General features: G+C 38.4%; 1 protein-coding gene and 1 long non-coding RNA gene across 4 annotated transcripts in view; both read left to right on the top strand.

Annotated features, from left to right (window-relative positions):
- Positions 1-6,544: 6,544 nt before the first annotated feature.
- The window catches only part of P4HA1 (prolyl 4-hydroxylase subunit alpha 1), an 87,031-nt gene continuing 75,328 nt past the window's right edge, over positions 6,545-18,247 (top strand). The window contains exon 1 of one of the 3 annotated variants that reach the window (XM_082424518.1): positions 6,545-8,255. The gene's annotated coding sequence lies outside the window, so the exon portion shown is untranslated. Of the gene's footprint in view, positions 8,256-8,566; positions 8,857-18,247 lie in introns of those variants that run through there. The other 2 variants (XM_082424517.1, XM_082424519.1) reach the window with 2 other exon arrangements.
- Positions 8,864-18,247, top strand: part of LOC309642731 — a 414,473-nt gene continuing 405,089 nt past the window's right edge. Inside the window, exon 1 of the long non-coding RNA XR_014253347.1 lies at positions 8,864-15,764. This is a non-coding gene — a long non-coding RNA (uncharacterized lncRNA). The remainder of the gene's footprint in view (positions 15,765-18,247) is intronic.

An 18,247-nucleotide genomic window follows, 5' to 3' on the forward strand; every position in this document is an offset into this window, starting at 1 on the left:
TTGTTTCTTTGTTTCCTGTGTCTAATGGGGTTCCAATGAATGCTGGACATTGTGTGTAGCGCAGTGCTGTTTTCCGGTTAAGTCGTGCCCACACGTTGCAATGAACGCACCTCTTCTTCTGTCAGGTTCTTAATGTGGCGGGGTGAGGGGGGCGGCTCAATCTAATTTAGGAGTTGAGCTGGGCTGAGGCTTTGTTGTTGCTATAGTTACTTTCATTACAGCACAGACTTCACATTCCTTTAGGAGGAAGGTGCTGTGCCCTTGTGCTTACTTAGTGTGCGGCTCGTGTGCCAGAGAGTTTTTCTGTGTTCCTGCTTTCAATTGTCCCTGCATTCTTATGCCACAGCCCTCTTTCTCTCCACTCTCAGCATTAGACTGCGTGTGTGTGGAGATTCTGTGGTCCTGGTCCAGTCTCAGTCTTAGGCAGGCCCTGTGTGCCTGGGCCTTGGGAGGTGGGACTTTTTCAGTCTCTCTTGAGCCACCTCAGCCTTTTATCTATGGTCGGTCTTGGGCAAGAGTTTCCTGCTTTTTCCTCAGCAGTAGTAGAACTCAGCTTGTTATCAGTGTAGGATTCAGGGTCCAAGAGGGTTTCCTGTCTCTCCCGCAAGAATAGAGGGTTGTCCTATAGTTTCTCCACCTACAAGGAATCTTCAACCTGTGCCCTGGGAGCCAAAGGGTTTGCTGCCACTTACGCAGTGGCTTAAGGCTTTTGCTTTGTAAGATAGAAGAGCCTGAGGAAAAAGGTTTGGGGGGAGGTTTTATGTCCAACTCCTAGCTGCTGCCAATTTCCTCCTTTACTCCTGTACCATCCAGTGGAGCTCTATGATCTCCTGCCCTGTTCCCAGCCTTTCATCTGAGCACCACTAAGCTTGTGGGAAGAACTAGCGAGTACAATCTCCCCTTGTGCCTGAGGCTCCCAACTGACAATACTTGGATTTCAACAGTTTGTTAAAATTTTTCCTGAGTTTTTTCTTACTCTGCAAAGGTCTAAACTTTGTGTTCCATTTCTCCTTGGAACTCAGGTTGCTCGGTTGCCTTGCAACCTCAGCTGTCTCATACACTCAAGAACATTTATGATTTTGTAGATTATCTGCCTTTTTTCCATTGTAAACGTGGAAGCAAAATTCCTTTCAGTTTTTTACATCCTAAGCAGAAGTACAAGTCACACTGAAACTGAAAGGCTGGGCAATTTGGGAAGTCTTAATAAGGTTGGTAAAGGGAGGAATGAATACTTGGTAGGCATCCCACAGTGTCCATTCCAGGTAAAAATATAATTAATAAATACAATTTTAGTAATAGGTTTTGTAAAGGAAAAGGTTGGCTTGCTTGTTTAAGCAGTATGTATTGATAGGTTAAGAGAGGCTAGGTAATGCTACGGTTATAAACAACTCTAACTTTTAGTAAGTTTACATTATAGAAGTTTATTTTTCACTCAAGCTGCATATCCAGTGGAGACTGTCAAAGCAGTGGAGAGTTTAGGCCTCTGTTCATTGTAGGAACTCAGAGACCTGAACTGATGAAGATTTCATCTTGATACAGGCTTCCAGGGTAACTGCAACAGTGGGAAGGGAACATGGTGCAACACATTCTGACTTTCAAACATGTTGCTTTCATTGGCCAAAGCAAGTTAGCCACAACTAACTTCAAAGACAGTGAATAGCAGACCTTTCTGTCTGGGAAGAGAAAAGCCCTAGAATTATTTGGTGAACAACACTAAAGAATGCCATGGGGAGGTAACTTTACCTTCCCAACCAACAGCAGAAAGATATGTGCAGTTAATGTGTGGTTGACTCAAGTTGAGCAGAATTAAATCTAAAGAAATCACAGATTAATTTTAAATTAGAACTGCAAGTGGATAGAAAGTCAGAATTTTAGCCCTTATATCAGTTCCTGTAGTGATGTGGAAATCTGCTTAATATTGACAAACTGGTTATTAATTGGCAGAGTAAGTCTGTAGCCTATGATGGTCCCTGCCACTTCAAATCTATTAAGATTCAGAATCAAATTCTTCAGTTTCTCTACAAATTCAGCTCACTATCCCAACTTCCTTATTTGGGTTGTTGTTACCACTATTTGGCCAGTTTTCCAAACTAAAGACCCTGGCACAATTTTTATGTAGCTCATATGTCCTGCCTCATGAGGGTACAAGATGAGGAGTTCGCATGCCTTTTAATATTAAAATTAGAGGTCTTAATGCTTCTATTGTGCTTATTGAGAGAAGATCTTTCTTCCTCTCTAGAGTCCTCTTCCTCAGACAATTCCCATGATTTCAAGAATGCTTATCTGGTGTAAAGGGTCTGTCCTAATAACTACATTCACCTCTAGGAGAGAACAGTGGGAAATTTACTCAGACCCTTGAGAAATGTCATAGTCTTCAGCCACTGTTTCAGTCGTGATCATATACGTAAGTGTATCAGTTTCTTATTGCTGCTGTGACAAATTACCACAAACCTGCTGGCTTAAACAATACAAATTTATTATCTTACAGTTCTGACAGTAGGTCAGAACTCTGACAGTGGTCTCATTGGGCTAAAATCAAAAGTATTGTCAGGGCTGCATTCCTTTCTGGAGGCTCTAGAGGAGAATCCAATTCTTTGCCTTTTCCACTTTCTAGAGGCGTCCCATGTTCCTTGGCTTATGGCGCCCCTCTCTCCATCTTCACGTCAGCAACATATCAAATATCTCACTTTGCTTCCATCCTCGCATCTTTCTCTGATCAGAGCCAGGAAAGGTTCTTAGCTTTAAAAAATCCATTTAATCAGATTGGGCCCACCTGGATAATCCAGGCTAATCTCCCCATATAAAGGTCCTCAATTTAATTATACCTGAAAAGTTCTTTTGCCATGTAAGGTGACATATTCACAGGTTCTAGGGATTAGGATGTGGCCATTGAGGGGCCATTATTCTGCCTGCTACAGTGAGTGTCCCTGTTGAGGCCACATGATGGAGGTGGTCTGGCTACCCCATTGCAGCCGCTTTCCTCAGTGCCACAGCGACAGGATATTAGTGACTGGAATGGTTTCTAGTCTCAGCTACATTCTAGAATACCTCATCTCTTGACTTTCGTGTCCTTACTCATGATTAAAAGTAAGTCCCTATCACTCCTAGTTCTAAGACCCATCCCGTGTCAACTGACATGGAAAACTCATGTTTTTTTACATTGTGTTTTTACTTTGTTAACAATAAATAACGTAATTTTACTTCACTGTTTAAAATACCTCAGTGCCTTCTCATTGTACTTGTTACAGTACTAAGCAGGCCCGGCTGACTGAGCCTTCACATACCGATCATACCAGTTTCTCCCTTGCTTATTGCACTACAATCACACTGAATTTCTTTTAGCTTCTCAAATGCACCAAGCATTTTCCTGTCACACGATTCTCACACATTGTCTTCTCTCTCTTTAGATTGTTCTTATTCACACACTTCGGCTGGCTAACACAGGTCTCAGTTTATGTCAGTTCTTCAGAGACACTTTCCCTCTGTTATGAATCTAAATTATGTCCTTCCTATTATTCTTTTTCATAGCATCTTGTCATTTTCCTTTGTCACATTTGTTTATTTACTTATTTATTTATTTAAGTGTATTGTCGGTTTCCGTAAAAGGACTCCAAGTTCTGTGACAGCAGGAAACATGCCCAGCATTTAGCATTATTTGGGTCATATAGGGAAGTATTTATTGGGTGAATGAATTCCCACTGCCACAAATGTAGGTTTTAACTCTATCCAATAAGTTTATAAATGCTTTAAAATCAGAGACTGTCTAATTAAAGTTTGATCTTCCACAGCCCAGTAGGCAGTGTCTTGGACACAGTGGTAAGCCTTCCATAAATATTTATTCAATGAATCGTGAATTACTAATCTAGATGCCACTTTCTTCTAATTCACATAGCATAATATTTCTAAAATACTGGCTCCATCATCTTAATCCCCTGGTAAAAAACCTATCCACCATTACCTATTTCATCAAATTTAGCTTTATTCACTCTCCTCACTATCAAGTTTATTTTATTTTAATTAATTAATTAATTAATTTCCAGAGAAGGAAGGATTTATTAATATTACTTGCAGCAAGTAAGGAGAACACTTGCTTTCCCAAAGCAGTGTCTCCAAGTATGTAGTATTTTATAATCCTCACAACACATTCAACACTTATACACTCTCTCAAATAATTTCTAATTGTTTCATATGTATGAGTGCCTTCAATAAAAGGGTCTATGTCTTCTGTTTTTGCTGCCTTTTTAGTTGGGCACACAACAAAAGTGCTCAATGTCAAGGGAAGAAACCATCATTCAAAATGTGAAATAAAACGTTGATTTATTACTTTCTATGTGTAGAAAAGCACTATGCTTGTTTGACTGTCCCTCTGCTGATCTTATCTTGTTTTTGTGAAAGACAGAGTTCAGGGATTGGCTGACTTTCAAAGGTGAAAGTGGGTTGATGTCCGCTGTGGAAGCATGATTACTCTGCTGGCGAGACTGTTGACAATTGGCTGAATTTCAGAGATGTGCTACTAGAGTAAAGCTGTTGCTGTTTTGGCTAACTTTAAAAAGTGGGAGGCTGTCACTGACTGGCTGGTTTTTCAGAAGATTGTTCATAGGGTTGAGTGGCCATTTATATATTAATTGAGTTTAAAATCACTTCTGCTCATTAGTTGTTACTGTGGCTACATAATAGGCTTTTCCTAAGAATATAGAACTTTCAATATTTCTTAAAGAAATATTTATTGATTGATTAATTTTTCAGATGTAAAAGAAGAGATTTAATGGTGGTTTACCTCCACTCTAATGTTTGACCATTCAGAGGGGAGTCATGTCATTCTTTTTCTACTCCCCAAGGTATTTGTCATCTTCATTCTAACTAAGCAGGGATGATTGGGTTGAGTAGTCATATGTAGATTTGATATGAAGTGTCCTTTTTGGGCAACCAAATGATATTGATAGGGATAGGTTAGAAGTTTCTTTCAGCTTCACAACTCATGATTGATAATGTCACGTAAATTTTTAGGATTGTTGTCACATTTGGGAAAATTTCAAATAATTTTATTTGTATGACTTAATAGAGTTCAGGGCACATCAGTTTTCTTTAAACTGATGACATTCTAAACAGTTTGTTGTGGATAGCCTCATTAAATTCTGACAAAAAAGGACTTACTTTTATTGGCTAAGCATTGATAAGCACTAAACCTTTAATTTTAAAATGTATACATCCAATAATTGGAAGAATTTCTCACAGATTAGCTTTAGGTTCCCAAAGTTTCAACTTAGCTTCTCCACCACTATCCATATATTTTTGATGCTAGAACACAGGACACATTCAAATAGCTATATGGTGTCTGGCCCTGTACCTTTGTTTTATAGTGCTGGGTGGGTCAGTACAGTGGGTGGTAGGAGTATTCTTGGATGCCACTCCTACACTGGGACAGCTGAATATATCTTAACTATACCTGGGAATGACTGTGAATTACAAAAATATATCCCACTAAACTCAAGCCAAATGTATTCTTACTCAAGTTCCCTACAGTTAAATTATAAAAATGCCGTCTAGCCACTCCAACACCACTACACAAGGGGAAGTGTGATGTAGGGAAAATCAGTGAGGAAAGAATTAGAAGTCTAAAGATTGCCATTAAAATTTTTACTTTCACAAATTTTACAAAAGCATATGACCATGTGAGCGTATTGTTAGGGCCTCTTCCAGGGTCTTGGAAAGGGCTAGTGCAAATGAAGCCCCCTGAAAATGAAGCTTTCTTAGCTTCACAGTAAATCTGCCTCAAGGTCTGGAGCCATTTTATTTACAGGGTAAAATGCAATTTTCAGAGTCTGCTCTATATAGGGCCAGTGGATACGTTGATTATAGCTCCACTTGAGACCAAGATTTAAAGAAGAGATCTTTGCCTCTTTTGTGTCAAGGGCTCCCTGCTATTTGTTTAGACTAGTGGTTCTCAAACTCTTTGGTCTCATAACCATTTCACACTCCTAAAAAGCATTGAGGACTCCAAAAAGCTTTTATGTGGATCATACCTATCAAAATTTACTGTATTAGGAGTTAAAACAAACATGTAAAATATTCATTTATTCATTTAAAAACAATAATAAATCTGTTACATGTTAAATAACATACTTTTTAATGAAAAATAACTATTTTCCAGAGCAAAAATAATTTAGTGAGAAGAGTGGCGTTATTTTACATTTCTGCAAATCTCTTTAATATCTGGCCTAATAGAAGATTCTCATTCTTATGCGTGCAATATCTTTAGAGTGAAAAAGGCAAATAAATTGTTAGTATGAAATAATTTTGCCCTGTGAACCCCCTGACCACACTCTGAGAACTGCTGATTAGCGGTTCACTATATTTATCACTGTATTTAATTTCTGGTTGCCTACTCTTCCCCAAGTACCCTCTCTATGACTATTTCTGTATCTGTATAATTAACTCCACCTCCTAGATAAGAGTTAAATTTTAATTATTGCTGTGCTTTAGAGCATTCATGGAAAACTTTAGAAACAATTTTTTTTTTCACACACACACACTGTATTTTATTTTTACAAGAGATAAATAAACTGACACCAAGCATTGTAAATGGATGACCGCAACAAAAGCAACAATGATTGCAATTACCAAACACAAAACACACTCATACTATGTCATAATATTGACATTCAGTCCAGTAATCCTCCACTGTAACAGCTCCTTTACTTTGCAGTGAAAATTGATTTGTATATTTTTTGCCTCTGAGTCCTTGTGGGATTTTTTTTTTTTTATTCAAACAGAAAGTCACAAAAATTATACTCATCCTCATCAGTTCACTCAGTCCCATGTAATTAATTTTTTTTTCATCTTGATCTTTTGTTAGCACTTTTATGAATTCATCAGTTTTCCATTAGAGTTCTGAAAATGCTTATTCATTCAGTTCAGCAGTATAGTCAGTTACCAGAAACCTGTACTTGTCAGAGTCTTTTCCATGAATTCCTTGAAGATGAAACCCTTTTATAGGAACATTTTTGCAAAAGCATCAGAGTACACCCAGAACTGTCTGTAAATGACAAAAGACTTAAAAATGACCACGGTTAAAGATTTGATGAAAGTTCATAATAATGCAATTGACAAGGAAATTTAGTTACTTCTGAGATATACATTTTAAAGTAATAACTAGAATTATGACTTATAACATTTTAATGATTAACAAGTCTTAGCGAAGTCTTCTTCCCCTTCGCTGACAAGGGAAAAAATATCTCCTACATTGTCTGCTCCCTGATAGTAAGGCTTTCTTCTTTCAGAATTATAATGACTAAGGCAAATATTAGACTAAACACAACACTGGGTTCCTTATATGCTACAACACCATCTAATGCTTACCAAGCCCTTTCTGTGTGCTAGGCATGGGCTAAGTGCTTTACATACATTATCTCATTTAATTCTCACAACAATGAGGTAGGTACTGTGAGGTACCTACCGTCATTTTCATTTTGCAGATGACATACGGAGAGGTTAATGCCCAAAGTTTTACGGGACTGAGCCGTAAATTGAACCCAGAAAATCTCTGGAGCACGCAGTCTATTATCTACTGATTAAAGTATAAAAATGGGCGATAGGGCGAGATTCACATAAAAAGAGTGTAGGTAAGAGAGGGAGGTTAGTAAAGCAAAAAGCCTCAAGGCCAAGACAGCTGAGATATCAATACAGGATGTAGTGTTATTTTCCACCCGATACGTCTTTTCTGCTTTATTTCCTACGCTTCCATGTTCCTCTTCTCAAATTTAAGATATTTCCTCGCTGGTGGTTTCGTCGTTCAGGCCTGACTGGTGCTGATCCCAAAATTCAGGCGCTAAACAACCTGTTGAAAGAAGCGGGGCAAATCCGAGGTAACCACGGTGACGGTGGCGTGGTGAGAACCCCGCGCAGGCGCGTTACATCCCAGGCGCGCCCGCCGGCCCCTCCTCTGGGCCTCAGACTCCACCAGCTGGTGCGGAGTCCTGGGCGTGGGGCGTGGGCCGCGGGTAGGGGTGGAGAGGGCCCGGGCTGGGCGCCTGCGCAGACGCCGGGACGCTGGTGTGATCGAGCTCACGTAGCGAGGGCTGCAGTCGCCTCCTCCTCAGCGCAGCCGTCGCAGCCTGGAGGTTATAAAAGGGCTAACTGGCTCCCTCTGCTGCCCAGTCGCGCCGCCAGCGGGCTGAGGGAAGGGATTAGTTAGCCGGCCGAGCGCAGGCGACCGGGGACTGAAGAACGCGCAGCCCTCCCGTGCCACTTCCCAGGTGAGACGCTCCTCCGACCTTGGGGACTGAGGCTTAAGTCCTTGGGCAGCCGTGGCCCTTCTCGGATGGCTCTGGTGGTCTGGTCCCTGCCCCCTTTCGTGTTAGGGCTCGGGCTCCCCCAGTTTACTACTACTGGCTCAGTACCTTCTCCCCTGGAGACTCGGCCCCTCGTCCTGCGCCCCGCGTCTCCTGGGTGCCCCAGAGGTCCTTCTGCCCTCCTCCGTGCTCCTCTTCCCACCGCCTCCCAGGTTGGCGCCCCCGACTGTTGGGGCTGCGGCAACATCAGTCTCCGCCCCGGGGACCAGCACTTTCTTGAATATTCCTTCCTGGGGAGGAATCACCCTGTTGAGTTTTCCGAGCTCCTCTCCTACCTGGTCCTGCCTAAAAAGCTGAGGAGTACGCGAGGGTTTTCGGCCTCCACAGCAGCAGATGGTTAGCGTGTGGCAATGGAGAGCGGTTTTTAAAGCTTATAGCTGATGGGGAAGTGCTCGGGCATTTTTATCCTGCCGAAGAGTCGTGGGGTCTGGGAAGAGGACCTACGCGGGGAAGTTCAGGCTTTACTCATCTGTTGCGCGCAGCGGTGCTGCCGGAGCAGCTGGAGGTAGCCCCGGGCGGCGAGTTTCGGGCGGCTTGGTTGAGGAAGTCGGCTGTCAGATCCTCCAGTCAACTGGGAAGCTAATCTTCTTCCTTCCTTCTTCTGCCACATAAATTTTTTAAAGGCACATGAGCTTCTCCCCTCCCCCTCTCTTTCTCTCCGCCAAGTCTGCTGCTTTTAAAAGTCCACATCAGTAAATGGAATTCTTTGGCTGTGTGAGAACTTTGAGTTACGTGGATGGCCCCCAGCTGTATGTTTTAAGGGGGAGGAAGAATGGTTCCATAAGTATGGGACCATTTCTCCTAAATAATCTATTGTATTAAATACAGTCAGTTTTTAGACACTAACAATTTAGGCGTTCCGGGTAGAGTGGTGAAGACTTGGAATTTTGCACTGTTTGCTTTAAGAAAGGGATGAAGAAGAAACTAGATCTCCTTTTAGGAATTGATCGAAAAGGCCAAAGCGGCTTGCCAATTTCGACTTAACTGTTTCTGGTTTCTCTGAGAGCTATGGACTTTCCCTTGGAATGCACTCTGAAGGGATGAAATAGCCACTACTGAGTGGGGGAAGGGAAAAGACGTGGCAGCAGTGTTCTTTCATCAACTTTTGCCTTTTTTTTTTTTTTTATAGGTTCGGGGAAGAAACGTATTTCCCTTTTTAGATTTAGATGTAGCTTATGAATGAGGCTAGTCTTTTCCTAAAATAATCTGATGAAATATTCATTCCTCATAGCAGGAACACTGGAATTTAATTTATAAAACATTTAGAAGGGATTTTTCTGATCAAGTATCTATGGAAAAAATGGATACGTTAAGGAGGAAATATTTAAGAAGCTGAAAGTGAACAACCGTGAATAAGGTTTTTTGCCTTGATTTAAAATTTAGACATTCAGCGATTTTTCTTTAACTTTGACACTTAGCCTGTGAATATGATTTCTAAATCTTAACGATGAATTTCAAATTTTATCTTTTCTTTCTGTGGGAAGCATAGAAAGTTTTATCACTTACCTTTGAAAGTCATGTCAGTTTTGGTTTTGGTACATTATGCTTTAAGTCCTGCCAGTATTTTAGATGGCTGATGGCAAATGACTCTTTTTTTTTAAAAATCTATTTTATTTTGTTTATTTATTTTTGGCTGCCTTGGGTCTTCGTTGCTGTGCGCGGGCTTTTCTCTAGTTGCGGCGAGCTGGGGCTACTCTTCGTTGCGGTGCGTGGGCTTCTCATTGCGGTGGCTTCTCTTGCTGTGGAGCACGGGCTCTAGGCGCACGGGCTTCAGTAGTTGTGGCTCACGGGCTCTAGAGCACAGACTCAGTAGTTGCGGCACACGGGCTTTGTTGCTCCGCGGCATGTGGGATCTTCCCAGACCAGGGCTCAAACCCGTGTCCCCTGCAGTGGCAGGCAGATTCTTAACCACTGCGCCACCAGGGAAGCCCAGAAATGATTCTTATAGATTTAACACAGTTACTAGGAAAAGGACTACTCTGTGTCTTTAGGGGAATAATGCTTTGATATCTTAAAATGAGTTTTATTTTGAAGTACTGAAAATCAAGGATTTTGGTAAGCGGATAATTGTATTGGCCATTTTGTATTTTGGTAACTAAAGTAGTAACAAAAAAAAAAAAGATGAAAAAATGTGTACAACTTTATTGCAGAAAAGTTTAGACAGTGTAAAAGACTATTGAAAAAAGAAAGCTTTGTATTACCAGGGTAGTCCAGGTTGTTGCAGGGGAATCTTGGCTTTTTGGTAAGGAGGTGTTAACCTTTTCTAATAGTGCAGAGTGGGTTGTATACTGACAAGCAGTATCTTTCATAGGGCAAATGTGTTCAAGCTTCTGCTTTTATTCCAGGGATGCAGCCATAAAGCTTGTGAGCCTTCACTTCTGTAGAAGGAATGCCTTATTTTACTTAGCAGTTATTAACTGGGAGGGATGTAATTACATCTCTTAGATTTGGAAAGTGTCCCTATGAGATACATAGTAGTAGTTCTCAACCTATTTTGAGGTCATGAAGTCCATTGAGAATCTGACAGAAGGTGTGGACCCTGGGTCCGAGAATGCAAGTACACACATCTGTGTAGAATTTTAATTAGCATTTACAGATACTCTCTCCCTCCACAAGTGCATCTATAAACTGCAAAACCCTAACCCTACAAGAACCAAAAAGTAAAAGGTATGGAGTAAAGGCATCTAGGTATCTTGAGGCAGGGTTTCTTGAATTTTTTTGAAAATTGAGCTGGGCTTGTAAGTCTGACTGGACTTGACTGTATAGATGACCCTAATAAACTTTTGCTAAAAGGGTTTTAACAAAAGTGAGTAAGTTGGAGAATTGTTGAATTGCTAAATTGCCTAGGCAGTCGTACATCATACTGGCCTACCCCAACCCCTTATATGTTGTAACATATCTTTGGTTCTACTCTGAAAGTGGAAAATACTTTAAGGTAAAGAAAAGTAAATTGCACAGGCCCTTGGCATTACACTTTATTGCTCTTCTGACAGTGAGATCTTGAATCTTATAATTACATAATGGGTGTGTGTGTGTGTGTGTGTGTGCATAAAAAATGAATGTGTAAGAGACAAGCCAAATAAAGTGTGTATGTGTATTTGTGAAAGCTTCATTAGTTAAAGTTTCATTTGTGTTTCTACTCAGTGAAATTTATTTGTATAAATTAAAGGTATCCTCTCATTAGTTTTCTTCTAGCCAAATATTGTGCCTCAATAAAAACTAATGACTCTCAAAGGACTTCATTAAGGTTACTCCAGTGGTTTTGAACTTGATATAATGAAAAACATTCCTTTTCCTGATGTTGCTTTGGATGATCAGTATGACTATTAGTATATTTGGTTGTGTATTGGCAAAAAATACAATATAGAGATTCCTGCTTCTTACATAGTTGTCATCAGTGAATGAGTACTATCTTGGACTTCTTCCCCTTCCTGCTTAGTGTTTTACATAAATGTGTTCATGTTTTGGTTTACATATTTTTCACTTAAATAGTGATATTATATCAAAGTAATATACTCAGCCTTTCTTGTTGAGCATTTGAGCTATTTCTTCATTATAAGTAGTGTGAAGAGAAGGCTGTAATTTAGTGCTTTATTTTATCTACCTGTTTAGCTACAGTAAACTTTAACCAGTTTTCTTTCTAGCTGTACTTTTTTTTTTTTTTTAGGAAAAGAAAGAACATGACAATAAAATTCTTATATCAGTACTTTTTTCTTCCCACTAAGTGAATTTTCTAGGGGATTGGATTGGGCTCTGAGAAGATTTTTTAATCAACCTGATAACAACTAAAGCACTTTACAATTTATAAAGTGTTGTTTCATAATATTATATAATTTAATCTTTAAAATAATTCTGTGAGGTGGTTTTATATCATCCCCATTTTACAAATAAAGAAACTGAGATTCCAAGTCAAGTAATTTGCCCAAGAATTAGTAGTCAAAATTAGTAGTCAACAGTGAACATTGAGATGAAGCATCAAATGGAAGAATCTTCTGTTATGTCTATAGCAGTGAAGAAATGGATTCTATAAGCATGTTGTAAAAATTTTGGGAGAAGATGCTTTTGTAAAGTTTCTGGGGAGTAAGTAATAGAAATAGAAACTTGTAAAGTATTAATCACTAATTTTCAGATGTCTATTTTAATCTATTTTCTGTTTTTCTGAATCTATATTTTTTAAGGTTTTTCACCTCAGTACCTCGCACTATTGCCCTTATAATTTCTCAAGCTTTTCAACCATGAACTGTTTTCTGAAAAATTTTAAGAATTTCTGTTACAAAGGGAAATTTGTGTACAAAGAATGTTTAGTTTTAGAGAATGAGAGAAAAAGGTGTTTTCCTTGATTCAATATTGTGATCATTAAGTATTAGCATCTGTTACTATGTTCTGAACATTGTGCTGGAAGAATCATGATAACAACATGTTTGAATTAACATACAGAATAGAGGACAGCTACATAGATTTATATGCTTGTTTTATTTGAGAGTGTTTAGTAAATATTGATTAACTGGTTTTAAGTAGGCTCAAGACTTCTCTTACACTCTAATCTTATATTAACTGGATTTTCAGGTCTGATTCTTTCAAACAATGATCAATAAATGATCATTTTAATGCTTCTTAAACCTAGTTGTTGAATTTAGGTCCTCAAAGCATTACTTGCTGTATACATATGGCCTTTGTTCTTGCCCTCTTGTTCCAACAACCTCCCTCCTTTTTTTAAACCCAGACAAGAGTTTATTCATATTCAAAAGTTACTTGAAGACATTCTCAAATTTGCATACTCTCAAATTTACCAGTCTTTAAACCTCAAAGGTATTTTGAGAATAGATCTCAATTTACTGTTTGAATAAAAAAATCTTAAATAATGATATTTGTGAACAGTAATCATAGCTACCAAGTGATAATGTTTTATAGGTAAATAAAAACACTAACGTATGACATAATAAGGGTGATTACTAATAAAGTAATTGGTATACTGTAACAACTTTATCGAGGTATAATGGATATACAGTAAACTGCACACATTTACAGTGTGCAATTGGTATGTTTTGACAAAAGTATATACCCATGAGATTGTCAACACCGTCAAGATAAGGAACATTTTCAACACCTTCAAGAGTTTCCTCATGACTCTTTGTAATCCCTCCCTCCTGCTCCTTCCTGCCCTTTCCTCATCCCCAGGTAACCATTGATCTTTTTCTGACACTTAAGATTTGTTTGTATTTTTGAGAGTTTTCTGTAAATGGACTCATATAGTATGTACTTTGTGCAGTGGGGAGGAGGGTGTCCAGCTTCTTAAACTCAGCATAATTATTTTGAAATTCATCCACGTTGTTATGTGTTCGTTCCTTTTTATTGTTGAGTAGTATTATATTGTATGGATATACCACAAAACTTTTTTTTTTCCGTGTACGAATTGATGGACATTTGGGTTGTTTCCAGCTTTTAATTATTATAAACAGAGTTGCAATGAGCATTCGCAATTCGCAGATAAGTCTTTGGAGGAATATATACTTTCTTTTCTCTTGCATAAATATCTAGTAGTGGAATAGTAACATATGTTATAGGGAAATATTTCTTCCCAGATTGTGGCTTGTATTCATTGTTTTAACAGTGTGTTTCAAAGAGCAGGAACTGTCTCTAATCATGGACAGAATGTCTATGCAGAAAATCGGAAAGATTGTTCAGAAAGCTCCAGCCCTAATAAGTGAATTCTGCAAGGTTGAAGGACAGAATGTCAATACATAACAATCAGTTGTATTTCTATATAATAACAATGAACAATTGGAAATTAAAATTTAAAAGTACCATCTCAATAGCACCAAAACCTATGAAATATTTAGTATTAGCTTTACAAGACATGTGCAAGATTTGTATAATGAAAATTATAAGACACTGGTGGAAGAAACCAAAGAAGACCTAAATAAATGGAGAGATATGCCATATTCATGGATTGGAAGACAATATTGTTAAGACAACCATTCGTCCAAGCTGATCTATAGATTCAATGCAATTCCAGTCCAAATCCCAGCAGGGTTTCTTACAGAAAGTAATAAGCTGATTCTAAAATTGATATGGAAAAACAAAGGAACTAGAAAAAGGTAAAATAATGTTGAAAAAGAACAAAAAAGTTGGGAAACTCCTGATTTCAACTTACGTTGCTGCGGTACTCAAGGGTAAAGATAGAGAAAAGATAGATCAATGGAACAAAACAGAGAATTCAGACACACAAAATGGTCAGTTCGTTTTTGACAAGCGTATTAAGGCAATTCAATAGAGAAAGGATAATCTGGAATAGTTAGACGTTCATATGCAAAAACTGTCTTATTTGGGCGTCTGATATCCTCTGTTGGACACTGGGCAGCCCCTTGCCCAGAAATTTATATAAATCTTGGGACAGATGACATAAAGGCACCAATGGATATGAAATATGAAATAAAGTTTACTCACACAGTCAACTGAAAAAGGATTCCTCACGGAGAGGTCTTAGGTTTAGTCCAGAATGAAGCAAAAGTGAAGAAGGGCGGTTGGGTTTAATTTTTATTGTGGCCAAAAGGAATGTGATAGTTCCCATGTGTGGGATTTACATGGTTTTAGCTTCCCACTGACGCCCAAGGAGGCAATGGCTGGGCTTTCTTACTGACTTAACCAGATGTGGGGCAAAAGGGAGAGGGAAGTGGGGCTTTAAGGCAATGAGCACTCAAACGTCAAAATAGAATACTTTTCTTTATTATAGCCTCAGTGCAAAAATTCCTCACCGTCTGTGCAAAAACTAGTTCAAAGTCGTTCGTAGACCTCGAGATATGACCTAAAGCTAGAAAATAACTTGAAGAAAATATAAGACAAAATCTTTTTGAGACCTTGGATCAGGCAAAGATTTTTTTTTTTAATCACCAAAAAATTAGACACCAAAAGCGTGATCCATAAATGAATAAATTGATAAATTCAACTTCATCAAAATTAAGAACTTCTGCTGTTTGAAACAGTGTTATGAGAATGAAAAGACAAGTCACAGACTGGGAGTTAATATTCCCCTAACACATATCTGACAAAAGACTTGTATCCAGAATATATAAAGAACTCACAAAATTCAGTAGTAAGTGAACAACCTAATAAAAATTTGACAGAAGATTTAAGTAGAAACTTTACCGAAAAGACCTATGGACAGCAAATAAATATACCAGAAGATGTTAAACATCATTAGTAATTGCAGAATTCCAAATTAAAACCACACTGAGATACCTGTATACACTTAAGTGAGAAAATGAATTGAGACATTAAGAAGAATGAAAGAAAAAAGGAAAAATAACAATACCAAATGCTGATAAGAATGTGGAGTGGGCTTCCCTGGTGGTGCAGTGGTTAAGAATCTGCCTGCCAATGCAGGGGACATGGGTTCGAGCCCTGGTCCGGGAAGTTCCCACATGCCACGGAACAACTAAGCCCGTGAGCCACAACTACTGAGCCTGCGCATCTGGAGCCTGTGCTCCGCAACGGGAGAGGCCGAGACAGTGAGAGGCCCGCGCACCGCGATGAAGAGTGGCCCCCACTCGCCGAAACTGGAGAAAGCCCTCGCACAGAAACGAAGACCCAACACAGCCAAAAATAAATAAATAAATTTAAAAATTAAAAAAAAAAAAAAAAAAAAGAATGTGGAGCAGTTGGAGCTTTCATCCGTTGCTGATGGCAGTGCAAATGGTATAGTGACTTTAACATTTGGCAGTTCTTTATAAAGGTAAACATATGCTTACCATACAACCCAGCATCCCTACTCCTGGATTTACCAGGAGTTTTTTAAGCTGTTTTTTAAATAGCTTTATTGAGATACAGTTCACATACCATACAATTTACCTCTTAAAGTGCTTTTAATACATGCACAGAGTTGGTGTCATAACAATCAATTTTAGTACTTCTTTTTTTATCACTCCAAAAAGAAACATCAGATCCATTAGCAATCACTCTCCTCCCCCTCCCCCAGCCCTAGGCAACCACTAATGTACTTTTTATGTCTGTAGATTTTTTTCACTTAACAATGTTTTCGAGGTTCATTTGCGTTATACCATGTATCAGTACTTCATTTCTTTTTATGACCAAATAACATTCCATTGTATGAATATATCATATTTTATTTATTCATCATTTGATGGACATTTGGGTTGCTTCCACCTTTTTGGCTATTATTAATAATGCTGCTATGAACATTCATATACAAATATTTCTGTGGATATGTGCTTTCATTTGTTTTGGGTATAGACTTAGGAGTGGAATTGTTGGGTCATATGGTAACTCTATGTTTTTAGGAACTGAAAAACTGTTTTCCAAAGTAGCTACACCATTTTACATTCCCATCAGCAGTGTATGAGAGTTAAAGTACAGTTTCTTCACATCCTTGTCAACACTTATTTTCTTTTTTACTACAGCTGTCCTAGGGGCTGTGAAGTGATATCTCATTGTGGTATTTGATTTGCATTTCCATAATGATTAATGATGTTGAGTGTTTTTTCATGTACTTATTGGCCATTTGTATCTTCTTTGGAGAAATGTCTCTTCAAATCCTTTTCCCATTTAAAAAATGGAGTATTTTTAATTACTTTTACTGTTGGGTTCTAAGAGTTCTGTATATATTCTGGGTATTAAACTTTTGTTAGAGATATGATTTATAATTTTTTTCCCATTCTGTAGGTTGTCTTTTCACTTTCCTGAAGAATGAAAGTTTTAAATTTTGATGAAGTCCAATTTAATTTTTTCCTTGGCTTCTTGTGCTTTAGGTGTTATATCTAAGAAATTGTTGTCTAGGTGTATGTATAATTGCCTAATCAAGGTTATGAAGATTTACACCTCTTTTTTTCCTAAGAGGTTTATAGTTTTAAATTTCATAATAATCTTTGCTACATTTTGAGTTAATTTTAGGGTCAATTTAAAGTTTTCTTAGTTTATTCCCAGGTAATTAACATATTTGTTGCTGTTGCAAATGAGATAATTTTTCTGTTGCTTCCTGTGATTGGTTCTTGTTTGTATGAAAAGGTCCTTTTCTAAACGGAATGCTCTTTCTTTCTAAATGATAATTTTTCAAGTAGTATAGCTTGCTTTAAAAATTCAGTCTTTAATGAAGTTTCATTGAAAGCTATGCTTTTGGAATAGTTTGCTTCACCACATATTCCTTACTTAAGCTTAAAAAATCTAAAATGTATATTGTACGAGATTTTATCTTCCACTTGTATCCTAAGGGTGGTGGTGAAGACACTACAGTTGCCTTTTCAGGACTTCCTCTGAAAATCAAAAATAGATGCAATTTGTTTTGGAGCAAAAGGGATTGATGGTGGTATTATGCCAACTAGTAGAGGTGTGGTTGATCATTTGGATTTTGCTATCTCTGTCTATGATTTGAATTTGTCTCTTCACTTCAGTGCTACTTTGACTTCGTTTTTTAGCTCGCTTATTTATTTATAGAAATACAAATTTTCTATTAAAAATGTTTATTAAAATGCAGAAGTTGAGTGAATAGAATTGACTGTGATCCCAACTCTCAGATAGTTGTTAACATTTTTTGAGTTCTTTTAATTACTATATAAAGTTTTAAGCTTTTTACATATATATCCAAGTATATTCTAAATTAGGCTTTAAACTTTCCCATATTTATGTTTAGCACTCTCCAAATTAGAAAACAAACCTAGTTTTAAGAGTTTAGGTCTCTATCCGTGGTGGCACAGTGGTTAAGAATCCGCTGCCAATGCAGGGGACACCAGTTCGAGCCCTGGTCCGGGAAGATCCCACGTGCTGCGGAGCAACTAAGCCCATGCGCCACAACTACTGAGCCTGTGCTCTAGAGCCCGCAAGCCACAACTACTGAGCCCGCGAGCCACAACTACAGAAGCCCGTGCGCCTAGAGCCCGTGCTCT

The sequence above is a fragment of the Balaenoptera physalus genome (assembly GCF_965194825.1).
Source record: "Balaenoptera physalus genome assembly, chromosome: 14".
NCBI classification, from domain to species: Eukaryota; Metazoa; Chordata; class Mammalia; order Artiodactyla; family Balaenopteridae; genus Balaenoptera; species Balaenoptera physalus.